The sequence below is a fragment of the Anomaloglossus baeobatrachus genome, chromosome 2 (genome assembly GCF_048569485.1).
Source record: "Anomaloglossus baeobatrachus isolate aAnoBae1 chromosome 2, aAnoBae1.hap1, whole genome shotgun sequence".
Lineage (NCBI taxonomy): Eukaryota > Metazoa > Chordata > Amphibia > Anura > Aromobatidae > Anomaloglossus > Anomaloglossus baeobatrachus.
The window spans coordinates 421066733-421089181 of NC_134354.1; the positions used below are offsets into that span (position 1 = coordinate 421066733).

The 22449-nt window shown below is 50.8% G+C and overlaps 8 non-coding genes and 1 pseudogene across 8 annotated transcripts; all 9 read right to left on the bottom strand.

Annotated features, from left to right (window-relative positions):
* Window positions 1-606: 606 nt before the first annotated feature.
* Window positions 607-798, bottom strand: LOC142292626 (U2 spliceosomal RNA). Its single transcript, XR_012750755.1, has one exon. It is a non-coding gene; the product is annotated as a U2 spliceosomal RNA (small nuclear RNA).
* A 1580-nt stretch (window positions 799-2378) lies between these two features.
* On the bottom strand, window positions 2379-2569 carry LOC142292622 (U2 spliceosomal RNA). The gene has a single exon (XR_012750751.1). It is a non-coding gene; the product is annotated as a U2 spliceosomal RNA (small nuclear RNA).
* Window positions 2570-4149: 1580 nt separating this feature from the next.
* On the bottom strand, window positions 4150-4340 carry LOC142292623 (U2 spliceosomal RNA). The gene has a single exon (XR_012750752.1). It is a non-coding gene; the product is annotated as a U2 spliceosomal RNA (small nuclear RNA).
* A 1577-nt stretch (window positions 4341-5917) lies between these two features.
* Window positions 5918-6108, bottom strand: LOC142292624 (U2 spliceosomal RNA). The gene has a single exon (XR_012750753.1). It is a non-coding gene; the product is annotated as a U2 spliceosomal RNA (small nuclear RNA).
* A 1578-nt stretch (window positions 6109-7686) lies between these two features.
* LOC142292627 (U2 spliceosomal RNA) lies at window positions 7687-7878 on the bottom strand. The gene has a single exon (XR_012750756.1). It is a non-coding gene; the product is annotated as a U2 spliceosomal RNA (small nuclear RNA).
* Window positions 7879-9072: 1194 nt separating this feature from the next.
* On the bottom strand, window positions 9073-9268 carry LOC142293226 (U2 spliceosomal RNA). The gene has a single exon (XR_012751210.1). It is a non-coding gene; the product is annotated as a U2 spliceosomal RNA (small nuclear RNA).
* Window positions 9269-9965: 697 nt separating this feature from the next.
* On the bottom strand, window positions 9966-10107 carry LOC142292752 (U2 spliceosomal RNA; annotated as a pseudogene).
* A 1401-nt stretch (window positions 10108-11508) lies between these two features.
* Window positions 11509-11704, bottom strand: LOC142292529 (U2 spliceosomal RNA). The gene has a single exon (XR_012750677.1). It is a non-coding gene; the product is annotated as a U2 spliceosomal RNA (small nuclear RNA).
* Window positions 11705-21827: 10123 nt separating this feature from the next.
* LOC142292659 (U2 spliceosomal RNA) lies at window positions 21828-22017 on the bottom strand. The gene has a single exon (XR_012750774.1). It is a non-coding gene; the product is annotated as a U2 spliceosomal RNA (small nuclear RNA).
* Window positions 22018-22449: the final 432 nt, after the last annotated feature.

Below are 22449 nucleotides of genomic sequence, written 5' to 3' on the forward strand. Positions count from 1 at the left end.
ATTGCGGTATCAGGCTTCGCAGCAGGTTGCTAAACATTCATCCCCCATGACTGTCCCCAATTGTGCTCAGAAGCTAAATGTCTATCATGACCTCTCTTTTAGAATGTCCAAGAGCAAGCAAACTTTTCCTCCAGGAGGGGGAGCCAACAGACCACTAAAGACATCATCATTGCGCAAAGAAAACACCAAAAACCAATGCATGATAGGAATAAACAGGTAACTTTATTTGGAGTGGAAGCGGAGAGATAGCACCAGATGCCAATTCTAGATCTTCTCACACCTGTGGTCACTGCAGCAGCATCAGCAGCTGAATCCACTTTGTCCAAAAGGGATCTATTCCATTCAATTGCAAATGATCTAGATAAGACGGAGAACAAGATACTGCACGGGACATAGCAGAGTTGGTCAAGTTCAGTGGTGATGAGTTTGCTATTTGGATGAATAAAGCAAGTAAAAAGTGTGAAAGATAAAAAACAAAAGGAGGAAGTGTGAAAAGTGAATGGGCCAAATTGAGGTGCATATGAAGTTGTATGCTTTCTTTCAATTCATTAATCGGGCTAATAGGAATCAGGTGAATTGAGTTCTGCTTTTGGAAACTGGGTTAAGAAGGGGTACACCGGTCCTGGAGGTACTGCAATACCAGGTCAATGCGTGGAGTGGACAGAGCAAGCTCTTTTTCCATCTCCCTGTTCTAAAAATCCATTTAATATATGGTCCCCAGATAGGGGACGTATCAGATATTAAACTGATAAGAACAGATTTTTTTTTTTTTTTTTGAAGGATGAGTTTGAAAATAATAAAGTGACCGCCTCTCGTTGCCCAGGTAACCGTCCGTCACAAGAGGGCTATGACATCCTACGATGCACACTCCCCCAAGGCCAGCAGTTGTGCAATACCCTGGCACCCTTCAGCACCAACAAAGGTAGTACCCTCCCAAACTACACTTGATCTTAGCCAAAAGGCCGAGAAGCGATAACCAGAATTGGTTTGGGCCTCGAGTGGCACCCTGGCCTATGCCGGACACATCTTAGGGAGAGAGAGTGAGAGGGAGACAAACCCACGCCTACAGAAGACATTTTGTCACCCAAGCCAACCCTTGAAAAGGCTGCTTTGCAGAGCAAAAACAAGAAGAATGGTGCGTTTTGCAGCCGCCGCCCCCCCCCCCCACTGCAATGAATCTGAATAACTCCTCCTTTAGGGCGCAAGCAACTCCCCTCCCCCTTGCAGTCTTTCCAATTCATGATACAAAAAGACGGACAGGACAGGTTGCCTGACTTTCCGTCACTGCCACCCTTTGCCATCCTTACCCGTAGAAAGCCCTTTCATCATCCCCAAACCCTAATCTTTTCCCTTTCCTTCCCAGCCCCCAAACCCTGCCCTCTGTACCCTTCTCACCACCCGCATCCCTTCTCCTGTCATCCCCCTACCACCCGGGAAAAAAACGGCTTGCCCCCTCCTTCCACTAGCCCACCATCCCACCCAAAGAACAAGTTGTGCTGTGCAGCTGGCTTTCTAGGCAGCAGCGCTATTGTGATGTCAGCGGGGGCATTGTGACAAGCCGCCAGTGTTCCGTCTCTTCATGTTGTGCACTGTTCAAACGGAAAATACATCAACAGGTAGACTACAGGAAAGCTTACTAACAAAGGTTAGAGGGGGGCTTTCTCAGAGGGCTTTTTACAGTTTGTCTATTCCCAATTAGCCGTTTAAGTATACTTAATGAAAGTAGTAATTCTTTCATAGGCCGCCCATTCTTAGTATTTGACGTTCCTTATATTGCGGTATCAGGCTTCGCAGCAGGTTGCTAAACATTCATCCCCCATGACTGTCCCCAATTGTGCTCAGAAGCTAAATGTCTATCATGACCTCTCTTTTAGAATGTCCAAGAGCAAGCAAACTTTTCCTCCAGGAGAGGGAGCCAACAGACTACTAAAGACATCATCATTGCTCAAAGAAAACCCCAAAAACCAATGCATGATAGGAATAAACAGGTAACTTTATTTGGAGTGGAAGCAGAGAGATAGCACCAGATGCCAATTCTAGATCTTCTCACACCTGTGGTCACTGCAGCAGCATCAGCAGCTGAATCCACTTTGTCCAAAAGGGATCTATTCCATTCAATTGCAAATGATCTAGATAAGACGGAGAACAAGATACTGCACGGGACATAGCAGAGTTGGTCAAGTTCAGTGGTGATGAGTTTGCTATTTGGATGAATAAAGCAAGTAAAAAGTGTGAAAGATAAAAAACAAAAGGAGGAAGTGTGAAAAGTGAATGGGCCAAATTGAGGTGCATATGAAGTTGTATGCTTTCTTTCAATTCATTAATCGGGCTAATAGGAATCAGGTGAATTGAGTTCTGCTTTTGGAAACTGGGTTAAGAAGGGGTACACCGGTCCTGGAGGTACTGCAATACCAGGTCAATGCGTGGAGTGGACAGAGCAAGCTCTTTTTCCATCTCCCTGTTCTAAAAATCCATTTAATATATGGTCCCCAGATAGGGGACGTATCAGATATTAAACTGATAAGAACAGATTTTTTTTTTTTTTTTGAAGGATGAGTTTGAAAATAATAAAGTGACCGCCTCTCGTTGCCCAGGTAACCGTCCGTCACAAGAGGGCTATGACATCCTACGATGCACACTCCCCCAAGGCCAGCAGTTGTGCAATACCCTGGCACCCTTCAGCACCAACAAAGGTAGTACCCTCCCAAACTACACTTGATCTTAGCCAAAAGGCCGAGAAGCGATAACCAGAATTGGTTTGGGCCTCGAGTGGCACCCTGGCCTATGCCGGACACATCTTAGGGAGAGAGAGTGAGAGGGAGACAAACCCACGCCTACAGAAGACATTTTGTCACCCAAGCCAACCCTTGAAAAGGCTGCTTTGCAGAGCAAAAACAAGAAGAATGGTGCGTTTTGCAGCCGGCGCCCCCCCCCCCCACTGCAATGAATCTGAATAACTCCTCCTTTAGGGCGCAAGCAACTCCCCTCGCCCTTGCAGTCTTTCCAATTCATGATACAAAAAGACGGACAGGACAGGTTGCCTGACTTTCCGTCACTGCCACCCTTTGCCATCCTTACCCGTAGAAAGCCCTTTCATCATCCCCAAACCCTAATCTTTTCCCTTTCCTTCCCAGCCCCCAAACCCTGCCCTCTGTACCCTTCTCACCACCCGCATCCCTTCTCCTGTCATCCCCCTACCACCCGGGAAAAAAACGGCTTGCCCCCTCCTTCCACTAGCCCACCATCCCACCCAAAGAACAAGTTGTGCTGTGCAGCTGGCTTTCTAGGCAGCAGCGCTATTGTGATGTCAGCGGGGGCATTGTGACAAGCCGCCAGTGTTCCGTCTCTTCATGTTGTGCACTGTTCAAACGGAAAATACATCAACAGGTAGACTACAGGAAAGCTTACTAACAAAGGTTAGAGGGGGGCTTTCTCAGAGGGCTTTTTACAGTTTGTCTATTCCCAATTAGCCGTTTAAGTATACTTAATGAAAGTAGTAATTCTTTCATAGGCCGCCCATTCTTAGTATTTGACGTTCCTTATATTGCGGTATCAGGCTTCGCAGCAGGTTGCTAAACATTCATCCCCCATGACTGTCCCCAATTGTGCTCAGAAGCTAAATGTCTATCATGACCTCTCTTTTAGAATGTCCAAGAGCAAGCAAACTTTTCCTCCAGGAGAGGGAGCCAACAGACTACTAAAGACATCATCATTGCTCAAAGAAAACCCCAAAAACCAATGCATGATAGGAATAAACAGGTAACTTTATTTGGAGTGGAAGCAGAGAGATAGCACCAGATGCCAATTCTAGATCTTCTCACACCTGTGGTCACTGCAGCAGCATCAGCAGCTGAATCCACTTTGTCCAAAAGGGATCTATTCCATTCAATTGCAAATGATCTAGATAAGACGGAGAACAAGATACTGCACGGGACATAGCAGAGTTGGTCAAGTTCAGTGGTGATGAGTTTGCTATTTGGATGAATAAAGCAAGTAAAAAGTGTGAAAGATAAAAAACAAAAGGAGGAAGTGTGAAAAGTGAATGGGCCAAATTGAGGTGCATATGAAGTTGTATGCTTTCTTTCAATTCATTAATCGGGCTAATAGGAATCAGGTGAATTGAGTTCTGCTTTTGGAAACTGGGTTAAGAAGGGGTACACCGGTCCTGGAGGTACTGCAATACCAGGTCAATGCGTGGAGTGGACAGAGCAAGCTCTTTTTCCATCTCCCTGTTCTAAAAATCCATTTAATATATGGTCCCCAGATAGGGGACGTATCAGATATTAAACTGATAAGAACAGATTTTTTTTTTTTTTTTGAAGGATGAGTTTGAAAATAATAAAGTGACCGCCTCTCGTTGCCCAGGTAACCGTCCGTCACAAGAGGGCTATGACATCCTACGATGCACACTCCCCCAAGGCCAGCAGTTGTGCAATACCCTGGCACCCTTCAGCACCAACAAAGGTAGTACCCTCCCAAACTACACTTGATCTTAGCCAAAAGGCCGAGAAGCGATAACCAGAATTGGTTTGGGCCTCGAGTGGCACCCTGGCCTATGCCGGACACATCTTAGGGAGAGAGAGTGAGAGGGAGACAAACCCACGCCTACAGAAGACATTTTGTCACCCAAGCCAACCCTTGAAAAGGCTGCTTTGCAGAGCAAAAACAAGAAGAATGATGCGTTTTGCAGCCGCCGCCCCCCCCCACTGCAATGAATCTGAATAACTCCTCCTTTAGGGCGCAAGCAACTCCCCTCCCCCTTGCAGTCTTTCCAATTCATGATACAAAAAGACGGACAGGACAGGTTGCCTGACTTTCCGTCACTGCCACCCTTTGCCATCCTTACCCGTAGAAAGCCCTTTCATCATCCCCAAACCCTAATCTTTTCCCTTTCCTTCCCAGCCCCCAAACCCTGCCCTCTGTACCCTTCTCACCACCCGCATCCCTTCTCCTGTCATCCCCCTACCACCCGGGAAAAAAACGGCTTGCCCCCTCCTTCCACTAGCCCACCATCCCACCCAAAGAACAAGTTGTGCTGTGCAGCTGGCTTTCTAGGCAGCAGCGCTATTGTGATGTCAGCGGGGGCATTGTGACAAGCCGCCAGTGTTCCGTCTCTTCATGTTGTGCACTGTTCAAACGGAAAATACATCAACAGGTAGACTACAGGAAAGCTTACTAACAAAGGTTAGAGGGGGGCTTTCTCAGAGGGCTTTTTACAGTTTGTCTATTCCCAATTAGCCGTTTAAGTATACTTAATGAAAGTAGTAATTCTTTCATAGGCCGCCCATTCTTAGTATTTGACGTTCCTTATATTGCGGTATCAGGCTTCGCAGCAGGTTGCTAAACATTCATCCCCCATGACTGTCCCCAATTGTGCTCAGAAGCTAAATGTCTATCATGACCTCTCTTTTAGAATGTCCAAGAGCAAGCAATCTTTTCCTCCAGGAGGGGGAGCCAACAGACCACTAAAGACATCATCATTGCGCAAAGAAAACACCAAAAACCAATGCATGATAGGAATAAACAGGTAACTTTATTTGGAGTGGAAGCGGAGAGATAGCACCAGATGCCAATTCTAGATCTTCTCACACCTGTGGTCACTGCAGCAGCATCAGCAGCTGAATCCACTTTGTCCAAAAGGGATCTATTCCATTCAATTGCAAATGATCTAGATAAGACGGAGAACAAGATACTGCACGGGACATAGCAGAGTTGGTCAAGTTCAGTGGTGATGAGTTTGCTATTTGGATGAATAAAGCAAGTAAAAAGTGTGAAAGATAAAAAACAAAAGGAGGAAGTGTGAAAAGTGAATGGGCCAAATTGAGGTGCATATGAAGTTGTATGCTTTCTTTCAATTCATTAATCGGGCTAATAGGAATCAGGTGAATTGAGTTCTGCTTTTGGAAACTAGGTTAAGAAGGGGTACACCGGTCCTGGAGGTACTGCAATACCAGGTCAATGCGTGGAGTGGACAGAGCAAGCTCTTTTTCCATCTCCCTGTTCTAAAAATCCATTTAATATATGGTCCCCAGATAGGGGACGTATCAGATATTAAACTGATAAGAACAGATTTTTTTTTTTTTTTTGAAGGATGAGTTTGAAAATAATAAAGTGACCGCCTCTCGTTGCCCAGGTAACCGTCCGTCACAAGAGGGCTATGACATCCTACGATGCACACTCCCCCAAGGCCAGCAGTTGTGCAATACCCTGGCACCCTTCAGCACCAACAAAGGTAGTACCCTCCCAAACTACACTTGATCTTAGCCAAAAGGCCGAGAAGCGATAACCAGAATTGGTTTGGGCCTCGAGTGGCACCCTGGCCTATGCCGGACACATCTTAGGGAGAGAGAGTGAGAGGGAGACAAACCCACGCCTACAGAAGACATTTTGTCACCCAAGCCAACCCTTGAAAAGGCTGCTTTGCAGAGCAAAAACAAGAAGAATGGTGCGTTTTGCAGCCGCCGCCCCCCCCCCACTGCAATGAATCTGAATAACTCCTCCTTTAGGGCGCAAGCAACTCCCCTCCCCCTTGCAGTCTTTCCAATTCATGATACAAAAAGACGGACAGGACAGGTTGCCTGACTTTCCGTCACTGCCACCCTTTGCCATCCTTACCCGTAGAAAGCCCTTTCATCATCCCCAAACCCTAATCTTTTCCCTTTCCTTCCCAGCCCCCAAACCCTTCCCTCTGTACCCTTCTCACCACCCGCATCCCTTCTCCTGTCATCCCCCTACCACCCGGGAAAAAAACGGCTTGCCCCCTCCTTCCACTAGCCCACCATCCCACCCAAAGAACAAGTTGTGCTGTGCAGCTGGCTTTCTAGGCAGCAGCGCTATTGTGATGTCAGCGGGGGCATTGTGACAAGCCGCCAGTGTTCCGTCTCTTCATGTTGTGCACTGTTCAAACGGAAAATACATCAACAGGTAGACTACAGGAAAGCTTACTAACAAAGGTTAGAGGGGGGCTTTCTCAGAGGGCTTTTTACAGTTTGTCTATTCCCAATTAGCCGTTTAAGTATACTTAATGAAAGTAGTAATTCTTTCATAGGCCGCCCATTCTTAGTATTTGACGTTCCTTATATTGCGGTATCAGGCTTCGCAGCAGGTTGCTAAACATTCATCCCCCATGACTGTCCCCAATTGTGCTCAGAAGCTAAATGTCTATCATGACCTCTCTTTTAGAATGTCCAAGAGCAAGCAAACTTTTCCTCCAGGAGGGGGAGCCAACAGACCACTAAAGACATCATCATTGCACAAAGAAAACACCAAAAACCAATGCATGATAGGAATAAACAGGTAACTTTATTTGGAGTGGAAGCGGAGAGATAGCACCAGATGCCAATTCTAGATCTTCTCACACCTGTGGTCACTGCAGCAGCATCAGCAGCTGAATCCACTTTGTCCAAAAGGGATCTATTCCATTCAATAGCAAATGATCTAGATAAGACGGAGAACAAGATACTGCACGGGACATAGCAGAGTTGGTCAAGTTCAGTGGTGATGAGTTTGCTATTTGGATGAATAAAGCAAGTAAAAAGTGTGAAAGATAAAAAACAAAAGGAGGAAGTGTGAAAAGTGAATGGGCCAAATTGAGGTGCATATGAAGTTGTATGCTTTCTTTCAATTCATTAATCGGGCTAATAGGAATCAGGTGAATTGAGTTCTGCTTTTGGAAACTGGGTTAAGAAGGGGTACACCGGTCCTGGAGGTACTGCAATACCAGGTCAATGCGTGGAGTGGACAGAGCAAGCTCTTTTTCCATCTCCCTGTTCTAAAAATCCATTTAATATATGGTCCCCAGATAGGGGACGTATCAGATATTAAACTGATAAGAACAGATTTTTTTTTTTTTTTTTGAAGGATGAGTTTGAAAATAATAAAGTGACCGCCTCTCGTTGCCCAGGTAACCGTCCGTCACAAGAGGGCTATGACATCCTACGATGCACACTCCCCCAAGGCCAGCAGTTGTGCAATACCCTGGCACCCTTCAGCACCAACAAAGGTAGTACCCTCCCAAACTACACTTGATCTTAGCCAAAAGGCCGAGAAGCGATAACCAGAATTGGTTTGGGCCTCGAGTGGCACCCTGGCCTATGCCGGACACATCTTAGGGAGAGAGAGTGAGAGGGAGACAAACCCACGCCTACAGAAGACATTTTGTCACCCAAGCCAACCCTTGAAAAGGCTGCTTTGCAGAGCAAAAACAAGAAGAATGGTGCGTTTTGCAGCCGCCGCCCCCCCCCCCACTGCAATGAATCTGAATAACTCCTCCTTTAGGGCGCAAGCAACTCCCCTCCCCCTTGCAGTCTTTCCAATTCATGATACAAAAAGACGGACAGGACAGGTTGCCTGACTTTCCGTCACTGCCACCCTTTGCCATCCTTACCCGTAGAAAGCCCTTTCATCATCCCCAAACCCTAATCTTTTCCCTTTCCTTCCCAGCCCCCAAACCCTGCCCTCTGTACCCTTCTCACCACCCGCATCCCTTCTCCTGTCATCCCCCTACCACCCGGGAAAAAAACGGCTTGCCCCCTCCTTCCACTAGCCCACCATCCCACCCAAAGAACAAGTTGTGCTGTGCAGCTGGCTTTCTAGGCAGCAGCGCTATTGTGATGTCAGCGGGGGCATTGTGACAAGCCGCCAGTGTTCCGTCTCTTCATGTTGTGCACTGTTCAAACGGAAAATACATCAACAGGTAGACTACAGGAAAGCTTACTAACAAAGGTTAGAGGGGGGCTTTCTCAGAGGGCTTTTTACAGTTTGTCTATTCCCAATTAGCCGTTTAAGTATACTTAATGAAAGTAGTAATTCTTTCATAGGCCGCCCATTCTTAGTATTTGACGTTCCTTATATTGCGGTATCAGGCTTCGCAGCAGGTTGCTAAACATTCATCCCCCATGACTGTCCCCAATTGTGCTCAGAAGCTAAATGTCTATCATGACCTCTCTTTTAGAATGTCCAAGAGCAAGCAAACTTTTACATACATATGAAGTTGTATGCTTTCTTTCAATTCATTAATCGGGCTAATATGAATCAGGTGAATTGAGTTCTGCTTTTGGAAACTGGGTTAAAAAGGGGTGCACCGGTCCTGGAGGTACTGCAATACCAGGTCAATGCGTGGAGTGGACAGAGCAAGCTCTTTTTCCATCTCCCTGTTCTAAAAATCCATTTAATATATGGTCCCCAGATAGGGGACGTATCAGATATTAAACTGATAAGAACAGATTTTTGATTTAATGAAGCTTTCCAAAGCACCGCAAAAATGCATGACCGAAGTCACACCAAAAACAGTGCAAAGGCTAGGATTCGTGTGGACCCCTCCGTGAGAAGAGGATCCCCAAAAATCAACCCCGTTCCTCCGAGCCAGAAGGCCACAGCGAGGGTCAGGGATCTTCGGTGCTCCCCCAAGCCGAAGCCTGGTTGAGCCTTGTTGTTGCTCCCAGCGTCCACCGAGGCATCTTACCCAAGTGGAGTAGGGAGCTACTAGTCGTTGGTTTCGCAGCCGAGACTGCCCGGACCGTCAACCGGTGTTGGTTTCTCAGCCCAAGGCTGACCGGACCTCCAACCGGGTGTTGGTTTCTCAGCCCAAGGCTGACCGGACCTCCAACCGGGTGTTAGTTTCTCAGCCCGAGGCTAACCGGACCTCCAACCGGGTGTTGGTTTCTCAGCCAAAGCTGACCCGGCCCTCCAACCGGGTGTTGGTTTCTCAGCCCAAAGCTGACCGGACCTCCGACCGGGATAATAAAAATTTCCCTTCTTAGCCAGAAGGCCGGGATAGGGCAATATGCTTGAAAAGTATGAATAGGCAAGGCGCGGCGTGCGACAGAGTCTGAGGCTTACCAGGGTCCCAACCTAGCAAGTTCAGACTCCCTCCAGGGTGTCCATTGCTGGGGCACATTGCACCATAACCCCCACACTTACTCAGTCTAATAGCCTCGATCCTGGTAGGGCCATGGTTTCCTCTAGATGGATATACTATCCTCCCAAAGTACTAACAAGCGCAACCTTCCAGTGTGCATTGCATCATTGTACTAAGGTGGCCGGAGCCTTAAACCACCTTTTCGAACGATACTACACTTGATCTTAGCCAAAAGGCCGAGAAGCGATAACCAGAATTGGTTTGGGCCTCGAGTGGCACCCTGGCCTATGCCGGACACATCTTAGGGAGAGAGAGTGAGAGGGAGACAAACCCACGCCTACAGAAGACATTTTGTCACCCAAGCCAACCCTTGAAAAGGCTGCTTTGCAGAGCAAAAACAAGAAGAATGGTGCGTTTTGCAGCCGCCGCCCCCCACTGCAATGAATCTGAATAACTCCTCCTTTAGGGCGCAAGCAACTCCCCTCCCCCTTGCAGTCTTTCCAATTCATGATACAAAAAGACGGACAGGACAGGTTGCCTGACTTTCCGTCACTGCCACCCTTTGCCATCCTTACCCGTAGAAAGCCCTTTCATCATCCCCAAACCCTAATCTTTTCCCTTTCCTTCCCAGCCCCCAAACCCTGCCCTCTGTACCCTTCTCACCACCCGCATCCCTTCTCCTGTCATCCCCCTACTACCCGGGAATAAAACGGCTTGCCCCCTCCTTCCACTAGCCCACCATCCCACCCAAAGAACAAGTTGTGCTGTGCAGCTGGCTTTCTAGGCAGCAGCGCTATTGTGATGTCAGCGGGGGCATTGTGACAATCCGCCAGTGTTCCGTCTCTTCATGTTGTGCACTGTTCAAACGGAAAATACATCAACAGGTAGACTACAGGAAAGCTTACTAACAAAGGTTAGAGGGGGGCTTTCTCAGAGGGCTTTTTACAGTTTGTCTATTCCCAATTAGCCGTTTAAGTATACTTAATGAAAGTAGTAATTCTTTCATAGGCCGCCCATTCTTAGTATTTGACGTTCCTTATATTGCGGTATCAGGCTTCGCAGCAGGTTGCTAAACATTCATCCCCCATGACTGTCCCCAATTGTGCTCAGAAGCTAAATGTCTATCATGACCTCTCTTTTAGAATGTCCAAGAGCAAGCAAACTTTTCCTCCAGGAGGGGGAGCCAACAGACCACTAAAGACATCATCATTGCGCAAAGAAAGCGCCAAAAACCAATGCATAATAGGAATAAACAGGTAACTTTATTTGGAGTGGAAGCGGAGAGATAGCACCAGATGCCAATTCTAGATCTTCTCACACCTGTGGTCACTGCAGCAGCATCAGCAGCTGAATCCACTTTGTCCAAAAGGGATCTATTCCATTCAATTGCAAATGATCTAGATAAGACGGAGAACAAGATACTGCAGCACGGGACATAGCAGAGTTGGTCAAGTTGAGTGGTGATGAGTTTGCTATTTGGATGAATAAAGCAAGTAAAAAGTGTGAAAGATAAAAAACAAAAGGAGGAAGTGTGAAAAGTGAATGGGCCAAATTGAGGTGCATATGAAGTTGTATGCTTTCTTTCAATTCATTAATCGGGCTAATATGAATCAGGTGAATTGAGTTCTGCTTTTGGAAACTGGGTTAAGAAGGGGTGCACCGGTCCTGGAGGTACTGCAATACCAGGTCAATGCGTGGAGTGGACAGAGCAAGCTCTTTTTCCATCTCCCTGTTCTAAAAATCCATTTAATATATAGTCCCCAGATAGGGGACGTATCAGATATTAAACTGATAAGAACAGATTTTTTTTTTTTTTTTTTTTTGAAGGACGAGTTTGAAAATAATAAAGTGCCCGCCTCTCGTTGCCCAGGTAACTGTCCGTCACAAGAGGGCTATGACATCCTACGATGCACACTCCCCCAAGGCCAGCAGTTGTGCAATACCCTGGCACCTTTCAGCACCAACCAAGGTAGTACCCTCCCAAACTACACTTGATCTTAGCCATAAGGCCGAGAAGCGATAACCAGAATTGGTTTGGGCCTCGAGTGGCACCCTGGCCTATGCCGGACACATCTTAGGGAGAGAGAGTGAGAGGGAGACAAACCCACGCCTACAGAAGACATTTTGTCACCCAAGCCAACCCTTGAAAAGGCTGCTTTGCAGAGCAAAAACAAGAAGAATGGTGCGTTTTGCAGCCGCCGCCCCCCACTGCAATGAATCTGAATAATTCCTCCTTTAGGGCGCAAGCAACTCCTCTCCCCCTTGCAGTCTTTCCAATTCATGATACAAAAAGACGGACAGGACAGGTTGCCTGACTTTCCGTCACTGCAACCCTTTGCCATCCTTACCCGTAGAAAGCCCTTTCATCATCCCCAAACCCTAATCTTTTCCCTTTCCTTCCCAGCCCCCAAATCCTGCCCTCTGTACCCTTCTCACCACCCGCATCCCTTCTCCTGTCATCCCCCTACCACCCGGGAAAAAAACGGCTTGCCCCCTCCTTCCACTAGCCCACCATCCCACCCAAAGAACAAGTTGTGCTGTGCAGCTGGCTTTCTAGGCAGCAGCGCTATTGTGATGTCAGCGGGGGCATTGTGACAAGCCGCCAGTGTTCCGTCTCTTCATGTTGTGCACTGTTCAAACGGAAAATACATCAACAGGTAGACTACAGGAAAGCTTACTAACAAAGGTTAGAGGGGGGCTTTCTCAGAGGGCTTTTTACAGTTTGTCTATTCCCAATTAGCCGTTTAAGTATACTTAATGAAAGTAGTAATTCTTTCATAGGCCGCCCATTCTTAGTATTTGACGTTCCTTATATTGCGGTATCAGGCTTCGCAGCAGGTTGCTAAACATTCATCCCCCATGACTGTCCCCAATTGTGCTCAGAAGCTAAATGTCTATCATGACCTCTCTTTTAGAATGTCCAAGAGCAAGCAAACTTTTCCTCCAGGAGGGGGAGCCAACAGACCACTAAAGACATCATCATTGCGCAAAGAAAACACCAAAAACCAATGCATGATAGGAATAAACAGGTAACTTTATTTGGAGTGGAAGCGGAGAGATAGCACCAGATGCCAATTCTAGATCTTCTCACACCTGTGGTCACTGCAGCAGCATCAGCAGCTGAATCCACTTTGTCCAAAAGGGATTCATTCCATTCAATTGCAAATGATCTAGATAAGACGGAGAACAAGATACTGCAGCACGGGACATAGCAGAGTTGGTCAAGTTGAGTGGTGATGAGTTTGCTATTTGGATGAATAAAGCAAGTAAAAAGTGTGAAAGATAAAAAACAAAAGGAGGAAGTGTGAAAAGTGAATGGGCCAAATTGAGGTGCATATGAAGTTGTATGCTTTCTTTCAATTCATTAATCGGGCTAATATGAATCAGGTGAATTGAGTTCTGCTTTTGGAAACTGGGTTAAGAAGGGGTGCACCTGTCGCGGGCGAGGAGGAGGGTGTCAGCACACTGCGCTCACCCCTTCTGCTCGGGTCCGGCAACTGCTCAGTGGTGGCTCGAGCGGTGGGCCGGATCCCGGGGTTTCTCGAGCGACACTCCTCGCCCGTGAGTGAAAGGGGGTGTTGTGGTTGGGTGTGGGGATTGTTATAGTTCGTGACGCCACCCACGGTTGTGGTGATTTCACCACCGCTGCTCAATGTGGGGATCCCGGGGATGGTGATGTGGAGCAGCCAGTTGTTGTGTTGCCCCTCCGTGGGTAGGGGTTGGTGATCCCGGGGGCCAGTGGGGTGCAGGGGCGCAGGGGCAGCGCTGTGCCTTGCGGCACTGAGGTACTCACTCAGCCAGTAAACACGACACAGTTCTCGGTAAACAAACGGCTGGTTGGACGGGTCCCTCGGACGGTTCACGGTGCTGCGGTTCCCTGCAGTTAGCGGTGACGGTCTCTTCCCTGCACCTTTAAAATGTCTGTTTGGTAGCGGTGGATTCCCACCGGTTACCCGCTCCCCGACTGCAATCTGTGCCGGAGGAGCTCCACACTTTGCCCGCAGGCGCCGGCCCTGGGAAACTGGTGCCTTGGTGGTGGCGGTGTTTCCCCGTTGTGGTTGGACCTTTGCCGTCAATCAGGACTTGCTTGTTGGGGGATCTACGTCCCCTTCACTAACGGATTTAGCAATTTACAGCGACTCCAAGTCTTGCTGGGATCCGAGAAGCCCCTGCTCTGGTGCTGACTGCCCTTTGTATACTGCTCCAGACCCCCGGATACACACAGCCTCCGTGGTCCTTCCAGCAACCTCCAGACAGTCCCACTGCAGATCTTCACCACTGTCTGCTGACCTTGCTGACTCCATCTGGGCACACAGCCACAGACCAGCTCCAGGCTTTCTGTCACTTTCACTGCTGTTTCACTCTAGCTCCCTCCTGAGCTACACTCTGTTCACCTCCTACTCCTTTCTCCTCCCTGGCTCAACTCTGTTGTTACTCCTTCCACTTCCTCCTCCTGGACTCATCTGCACTCAAGCCCTGCCTGGGCTAATCTCTCTCTTAGCTCCTCACTCCTGCTCCTCCCTGAGCTATCTGCCTGGTTTCTTCCTGCCTCCAGAGTTGTGAGCTCCTCGGTGGGCGGAGCCAACCACCTGGCCCACCCCCTGGTGTGCATCATCAGACTCCTGGAGGAAGGCAACAAGGATTTGTGGGTTAGCTGGTGTACCTACAGGGAATGTGGGGTGCGTGTGTGTTGTTATCTGTGTCCCCTGGCTTGCCCAGGGCGACACATTCCCCCTTAGCAAAACGCAGACCGTCCTCGGGCTGCCCGTCCAACACCGGTTTTATTTTCCTTTTTGTTTTCTGAAAATGTAAAACGGTATAACATTATAAACGGTAAATTATATACATTTTTAATAACAACTCTTCCCAAGACGGGAGGCACATTTACTTTTAACGTTACAACGGTGTACGGTCACGGTTTCCGCTCTCTCCCACCCAAGCAACCTGGCCCTGATGCTGCCCCTAAAACCCAGGCAGCACCCCTTGACCCACAGTCCAGCACAAGTTACCCGAGCGGGATCTGTCCTTCCCCTCCAGAGGGTGGCCACCGGTTCCTTTGGTGGCTGGGCCCTGGCCTGCTTTGCTCAGGGCCCTCCCTCCAACCTGCCTCTCCGGAGGCGGCATGGCGGAAACGGTAACGGTACCCAACATATTTACAAGCCACTTAACGTTTGTGGTGCCCTGCAAGTTCACGGGCTTGTCCATGGATAGTCCTCCATGCAAAACTTAAACGGTCCCCACGGGGACAACGGTGCCGGCTCCAGCCGGTTGCAATCACAAAAGCAAATCAGGTGAAAAACTCGGTAATTTTCATTTTTATCATCTTTTTACAAACTTTCAAACAAACAACAACACTTTCACATTTGCAGACCCCTTTTACTCATAGAACGGTCTCCCTGTACCTAAGTGGGGGTCTACCTAGGTTGGAACGGGTGGACCTTCGGGGCCCGGTGTCAGTGGTGCTAGACAGTGGGGTAGAGGGAACAATCGGTTCCTCCTCCCTGCTACAGTGTGGGGCAGGCGGAGGTGTAGGGGGGCTGGGTACAGGTTCATCCCTGGGCACTGGCACTGGTTCTGGCTCACGGTTAACCGCTTCCACAACTTCTTCATCCACGGGTTGTGGGAACAGTATCACTGGAAGAATCACCGCGCCGTTCTGTGTAGGCCAGTTTGCTGGGAAGTCACCCATTACAGTGTGGATTACCTCTGCTGCCTTCTCCACTGGTGGAGGAACCGGTACTTCAGCCTCTGTCTTTAACGCTGGGGGGCATTTTTTTAGATGGTCCCGAGAAACTGTGGCTAGGGTGCCCCCTTGGTCACGACTGATCTGGTAGGTCTTCCCATCTCCCCATTCTGTGGGTTGTATGACGTAAGGGACTTGCTCCCACTGATCATCCAGCTTGTGGGCTTTTCTCTTCCGTTTCAGCACCACATCTCCTGGCTGGAAAGGACCTGCGGGCGCCTTCTGATTGAACCGGTGCTCCTGCTGCTCTCGACTTCGACTGAGGTTTTTCTCCACATACTCCTGGATTTGCCGGTACTGTGCCCTCCTCCGACTTTCCCACTCCGCCGTTGAAGGAAGTGCTTCCGGGGCTTCCAACCCCATCTCCAGATCCACCGGCAGGCGGCCAGGCCGAGCCCTCATCAGATACGCTGGGGTGCACTTCGTCGAGCTAGACGGGATATTATTGTACATGTCGACCAAGTCAGGTAGCTTTTCCGGCCACATGTTCCGTTCTTCCAGTGGTAGCGTCTTGAGGAGCCCCAGGACCAAGTGGTTCATTTTCTCGCACATGCTGTTGGTTTGGGCGTGGTACGGAGTGGTCCGAATCTTCTTGCAGCCGTACAACTGGCAGAATTCGTGAAACACCTCTGCTTCAAAAGCCGGGCCTTGGTCAGTCAGCACCTTCTCGGGGTACCCATGGGGTCGGCAGAAATAAGCCTGGAACGCTCGAGCAGCGGTTCGACCAGTTAGGTCCTTAACGGGGACTACCACCATAAATCTTGAGTAGTGGTCTACCATGGTCAATGCGTAGGTGTACCCACTTCGGCTAGGGGTGAGCTTGACATGGTCCAGGGCAACCAGCTCCAGCGGCTGAAGGGTAACTATGGGATGTAACGGTGCCCTCTGGCTAGCCTCGTCCTTTCTCCTCAGTGTACAAGGACCACACTCTCGACACCAGGCTTCCACCGATTCACGCATCCCACTCCAATAGAACCGCTCCCTCAACAGCATCTCCAGCTTCTTCCACCCGAAGTGGCCAGCACCATCATGGTATGCCCGCAGGACAGTAGCGACCTCAGCTTGAGGAACGATCAACTGGCATATTTTCTCATGGGTCTTCGGGTTGATCAGCTCACGGTACAGCCTCCCTTGGTGTAGGTAAAGCCGTTTCCGTTCTTTCCACAAGCGTTGGGCTTCGGCTGGAGCGGCAGGGTCTATTCCCATAGCACCTTGTTCCACCAGAGTCTTGACAAGGCGGACAGCCGGCGCGTGGTCCTGGGCGTCCTGCCACTCTTGACTGGGCCGCGGGTCCAGATCTACCCTCTGCTGGCATACTTGTACCCTCTCAGTAGGCGGCTGGTGAAACGCAGGCAACTCGATCTCCTCGAGGTCGTCATCCTCGCACCCCTCTTCTGACAAATGGGGCATCCGGGAGAGTGCATCAACATTTATGTTGACACGACCAGCTCGGTACTTTATGGTGAAATCATAGTTGGCTAGCCGGGCTACCCACCGCTGCTCCAGCGCGCCCAACTTGGCCGTTTTTAGATGGGTCAGCGGATTGTTGTCCGTAAATGCGGTGAAGGTTGCTGCCGCCAAGTAGTGGCGGAACCGTTCCGTGATAGCCCATACCAACGCCAATAGCTCGAGCTTGAAGGAGCTATAATTCTCGGGATTCCTTTCGGTCGGCCGGAGTTTTCGGCTAGCGTAGGCAATCACCTTCTCCTTTCCATCCTGGACCTGGGATAGGACCGCTCTTAGCCCCACGTTACTGGCGTCCGTGTGGAGGATGAACGGGCGCCCATAGTCAGGGTACGCCAGGACCTCTTCTCCGGTCAAGGCCGCCTTCAACTGGCAAAAGGACTCCTCATGCTTGTCCTCCCACGACAGTGGGGTTCCAATGGGTCTACCACCTTTGGTCTGTCCCACGAGGAGATCTTGCATGGGGGCAGCCATCTTCGTGTACCCCTTTATAAAGCACCGATAGTACCCCACCAGACCCAGAAACTGCCTTACTTCCCTCACTGTAGTTGGTCTCGGCCAGCTCTGGATGGCAGTAATCTTCTCAGGGTCGGGGGCGACACCATCCGCACTCACCACATGCCCTAGATACTGCACTCTGGGTTTCAGCAGGTGGCATTTTGAGGGCTTCAACTTCATCCCGTACTTGGCAAGGGACGCGAACACCTCGGCCAGGTGCTCCAGATGGGCTTCATACGTCTGGGATTAAACAATCACATCATCCAAATACAGCAGGACGGTCTCGAAGTTTAAATGTCCCAGACAGCACTCCATCAACCGTTGGAAGGTCCCGGGGGCATTGCACAGCCCAAACGGCATGCTATTGAATTCGCAGAGCCCCATCGGGGTGGTGAAGGCGGTCTTCTCCCGGTCCTCTGGGGCCACGGCCACTTGCCAGTATCCGCTGGTGAGGTCAAGGGTCGAGAAGTAGTTTGCAGTTCTCAGTGCAGCCAAAGACTCTTCAATACGAGGTAAGGGATAGGCATCTTTATGGGTTATCTGGTTGATCTTCCGGTAGTCCACACACATCCGCATGGTACCATCCTTCTTCTTGACCAGTACCAACGGAGCGGCCCAGGGACTACAGCTGTCCCGAATCACCCCTGCCTCCTTCATATTCCTCAACATATCCTTGGCACACTGGTAATGTGCAGGGGGAATAGGTCTATACCTCTCTTTGATAGGGGGATGTTCACCCGTGGGAATGTGGTGTTGGACCCCCTTGATCTGCCCAAAGTCTAGGGGGTGCTTACTGAAAACCTGTTCATACTCCTGCACCACCCTGTGTACCCCGGCCCTGTGATGTGTAGGGGTATCATCAGTGCCTACATGTAGCTGTTGGTGCCACTCCTTTGTGTCCCCCTGGGGTGGGGAAGTGCTGGTGGTAGGTGAGAGTGTGGGTGGACTGGCTTCATGGATAGTGTGAGGGTCCAGGGTGAGCAGCTTGGCAATGGTGGCATACCGGGGGAGCCTGACTTCTTCCTCCCCACAGTTCAACACTCTCACAGGCACTCTCCCTTTCTTCACATCGACCACCCCTCGGGCGGCCACTACCGTGGGCCAGTGCTCGGAAGGTATGGGCTCCATCATCGCAGGGTAGTCGCGCCCCTGAGGCCCTACTGCTGCTCTACACCAAATCATCATCTCACTCCTAGGGGGCACAGTCAATGGAGCAACATCCATCACTCTCACTCCACCAATCTCCCCTCCGGTTGAGCTTACATGCTGGCGGTACATCAGGGCGCGGATCTCACGCTGCACAGCCCTCTGCCGGCTCCCTGCCGCTGTGGCGGCTAGCTGTTGCAATAGGTTCAACACATCAGCCATGCAGTGTTCCATCACATTGGTTCCCAGCACTATTTTCGGGTTATGATCGCTGGGTTCATTCAGGATCACAATCATACCCTGATGCTGCAGTTCAGCTTGCCCCACTGTCATAGCCACTTGTTTATACCCCACCTGGGTCAATGGAAGTCCATTAGCGGCAATCAAATTTATACTATTGTCTGGGGGCGCCAGCTCGTCTGTGGCCCAATACTGCTGATACAACGTGTACGGTATGGTAGTTACCTGTGATCCAGTGTCCAAGAGAGCCATCACTGGTATGCCGTCCACAGCCACGGGGATGATAGGGCGGGCCCCGACATATCGGTCTCGCCAGTCCGGGGGGCCACGGTATTCTACTCCTGAGGATTGGCCCGGGGCCCCAGGGGTTGCTCGTTTAACGGGCACTGTCGGTAATAATGGCCCGGCTTACGGCACTTGTAGCAGATTGGGGGTCTGCTCCGCGGGTTGTTAGCGCTTCTCCGCTGCATCCAGGGAACATCTTCAGGACTGTCAGCAAGCTGTATCTGTGCTGGAGGTTGAGATCTGGTCAGAGGTTGTAGCGCAGCAAGGATCTTGGCAAGGTCTCCATCCATGCGACGGACCTGGGCCGCCAGTTCTTCCACTGTGCTGCTCGGGGCTGCAGGTATTAAGGAGGTTGGTTTGGCTGGGGCCGCCACAACGGGAGCTGTCTCAACGGGCCACGGGACGGATTCCAGAACTTCAGCAGCTGGGGGCTGTAGTGCCTTGATAGCCCGCTCCTTTAACACAGCAAAGCCCACATCAGGGTGTTCCAGGGCCCACAGCCGGAGTTGTTTATGATCCTCAGGGGACCTCATCCCCTGCGCAAATTGCTCCACTAACATCTTGTTACTATCCGCCTCATTAATAGAGTTCACCCGCTTCAGCGTGCGGAGGGCGGTCTGCAGACGTAGAGCATAGTCCCGAATGCTATCCCCAGCTCGTTGCCGGCACTGGTAAAACTGCATCCTCAGCTCGGCTTCAGTTCGAATCTCGAAGGCAGTCTGTAGCTTCTCGAAGATGGTGGCTACAGAGAGCCGGTCCCCCTCGGCCCAGGTCTCCGCTTCCTGCTCCGCCGCACCGGTTAGCTGGCCTAGCACTATCGCTGCACGTTGCTTATCAGTCAGGGGGTACAGCTCTAGCAACGGGTTAAGCTTTTTCCGGAAGGCCTGTAGGGCATCCGGTTTCCCGTCATACCGCGGTAGCCAGGCAGCTCCAGGCGCATAGGGCAAGGAAAACGGCATGACCTGAGCAAGCGCTGGGGGCCGCGGCGCCTCCCGCCGGTACGGCCGGGACCTGGGCAGGCCCATTCCCATCCGCGGGTGCCGCCGCGGCTGCGACCACCGCTCCTCCAGCGGCTCCGTCGGGCGCAGACATCTTATTTCCGTCCCCCTTAGCTCTTTCCGGCCCCTCCTCTCTCGGGGCGGGATTTTGGCCTTCGCGCCTCTACTGCTCGAGAAGACGCTCGAGCGGGAACTTTTCGCGCCAAAGATGGCGGCTTCTGAAATTTTTCTGCCGGATACCTCCGGCGGTAACAAGGCGCACCTCTACCAGACGGCAGAGCGGTAAGATCCTGTTCGTGACGCCAAGTTGTCGCGGGCGGGGAGGAGGGTGTCAGCACACCGCGCTCACCCCTTCTGCTCGGGTCCGGCAACTGCTCAGTGGTGGCTCGAGCGGTGGGCCGGATCCCGGGGTTTCTCGAGCGACACTCCTCGCCCGTGAGTGAAAGGGGGTGTTGTGGTTGGGTGTGGGGATTGTTATAGTTCGTGACGCCACCCACGGTTGTGGTGATTTCACCACCGCTGCTCAATGTGGGGATCCCGGGGATGGTGATGTGGAGCAGCCAGTTGTTGTGTTGCCCCTCCGTGGGTAGGGGTTGGTGATCCCGGGGGCCAGTGGGGTGCAGGGGCGCAGGGGCAGCGCTGTGCCTTGCGGCACTGAGGTACTCACTCAGCCAGTAAACACGACACAGTTCTCGGTAAACAAACGGCTGGTTGGACGGGTCCCTCGGACGGTTCACGGTGCTGCGGTTCCCTGCAGTTAGCGGTGACGGTCTCTTCCCTGCACCTTTAAAATGTCTGTTTGGTAGCGGTGGATTCCCACCGGTTACCCGCTTCCCGACTGCAATCTGTGCCGGAGGAGCTCCACACTTTGCCCGCAGGCGCCGGCCCTGGGAAACTGGTGCCTTGGCGGTGGCGGTGTTTCCCCGTTGTGGTTGGACCTTTGCCGTCAATCAGGACTTGCTTGTTGGGGGATCTACGTCCCCTTCACTAACGGATTTAGCAATTTACAGCGACTCCAAGCCTTGCTGGGATCCGAGAAGCCCCTGCTCTGGTGCTGACTGCCCTTTGTATACTGCTCCAGACCCCCGGATACACACAGCCTCCGTGGTCCTTCCAGCAACCTCCAGACAGTCCCACTGCAGATCTTCACCACTGTCTGCTGACCTTGCTGACTCCGTCTGGGCACACAGCCACAGACCAGCTGCAGGCTTTCTGTCACTTTCACTGCTGTTTCACTCTAGCTCCCTCCTGAGCTACACTCTGTTCACCTCCTACTCCTTTCTCCTCCCTGGCTCAACTCTGTTGTTACTCCTTCCACTTCCTCCTCCTGGACTCATCTGCACTCAAGCCCTGCCTGGGCTAATCTCTCTCTTAGCTCCTCATTCCTGCTCCTCCCTGAGCTATCTGCCTGGTTTCTTCCTGCCTCCAGAGTTGTGAGCTCCTCGGTGGTCGGAGCCAACAGCCTGGCCCACCCCCTGGTGTGCATCATCAGACTCCTGGAGGAAGGCAACAAGGATTTGTGGGTTAGCTGGTGTACCTACAGGGAATGTGGGGTGCGTGTGTGTTGTTATCTGTGTCCCCTGGCTTGCCCAGGGCGACACACACTGGTCCTGGAGGTACTGCAATACCAGGTCAATGCGTGGAGTGGACAGAGCAAGCTCTTTTTCCATCTCCCTGTTCTAAAAATCCATTTAATATATGGTCCCCAGATAGGGGACGTATCAGATATTAAACTGATAAGAACAGATTTTTTTTTTTTTTTGAAGGATGAGTTTGAAAATAATAAAGTGACCGCCTCTCGTTGCCCAGGTAACTGTCCATCACAAGAGGGCTATGACATCCTACGATGCACACTCCCCCAAGGCCAGCAGTTGTGCAATACCCTGGCACCTTTCAGCACCAACCAAGGTAGTACCCTCCCAAACTACACTTGATTCTAGCCAAAAGGCCGAGAAGCGATAACCAGAATTGGTTTGGGCCTCGAGTGGCACCCTGGCCTATGCCAGACACATCTTAGGGAGAGAGAGTGAGAGGGAGACAAACCCACGCCTACAGAAGACATTTTGTCACCCAAGCCAACCCTTGAAAAGGCTGCTTTGCAGAGCAAAAACAAGAAGAATGGTGTGTTTTGCAGCCGCCGCCCCCCACTGAAATGAATCTGAATAACTCCTCCTTTAGGGCGCAAGCAACTCCTCTCCCCCTTGCAGTCTTTCCAA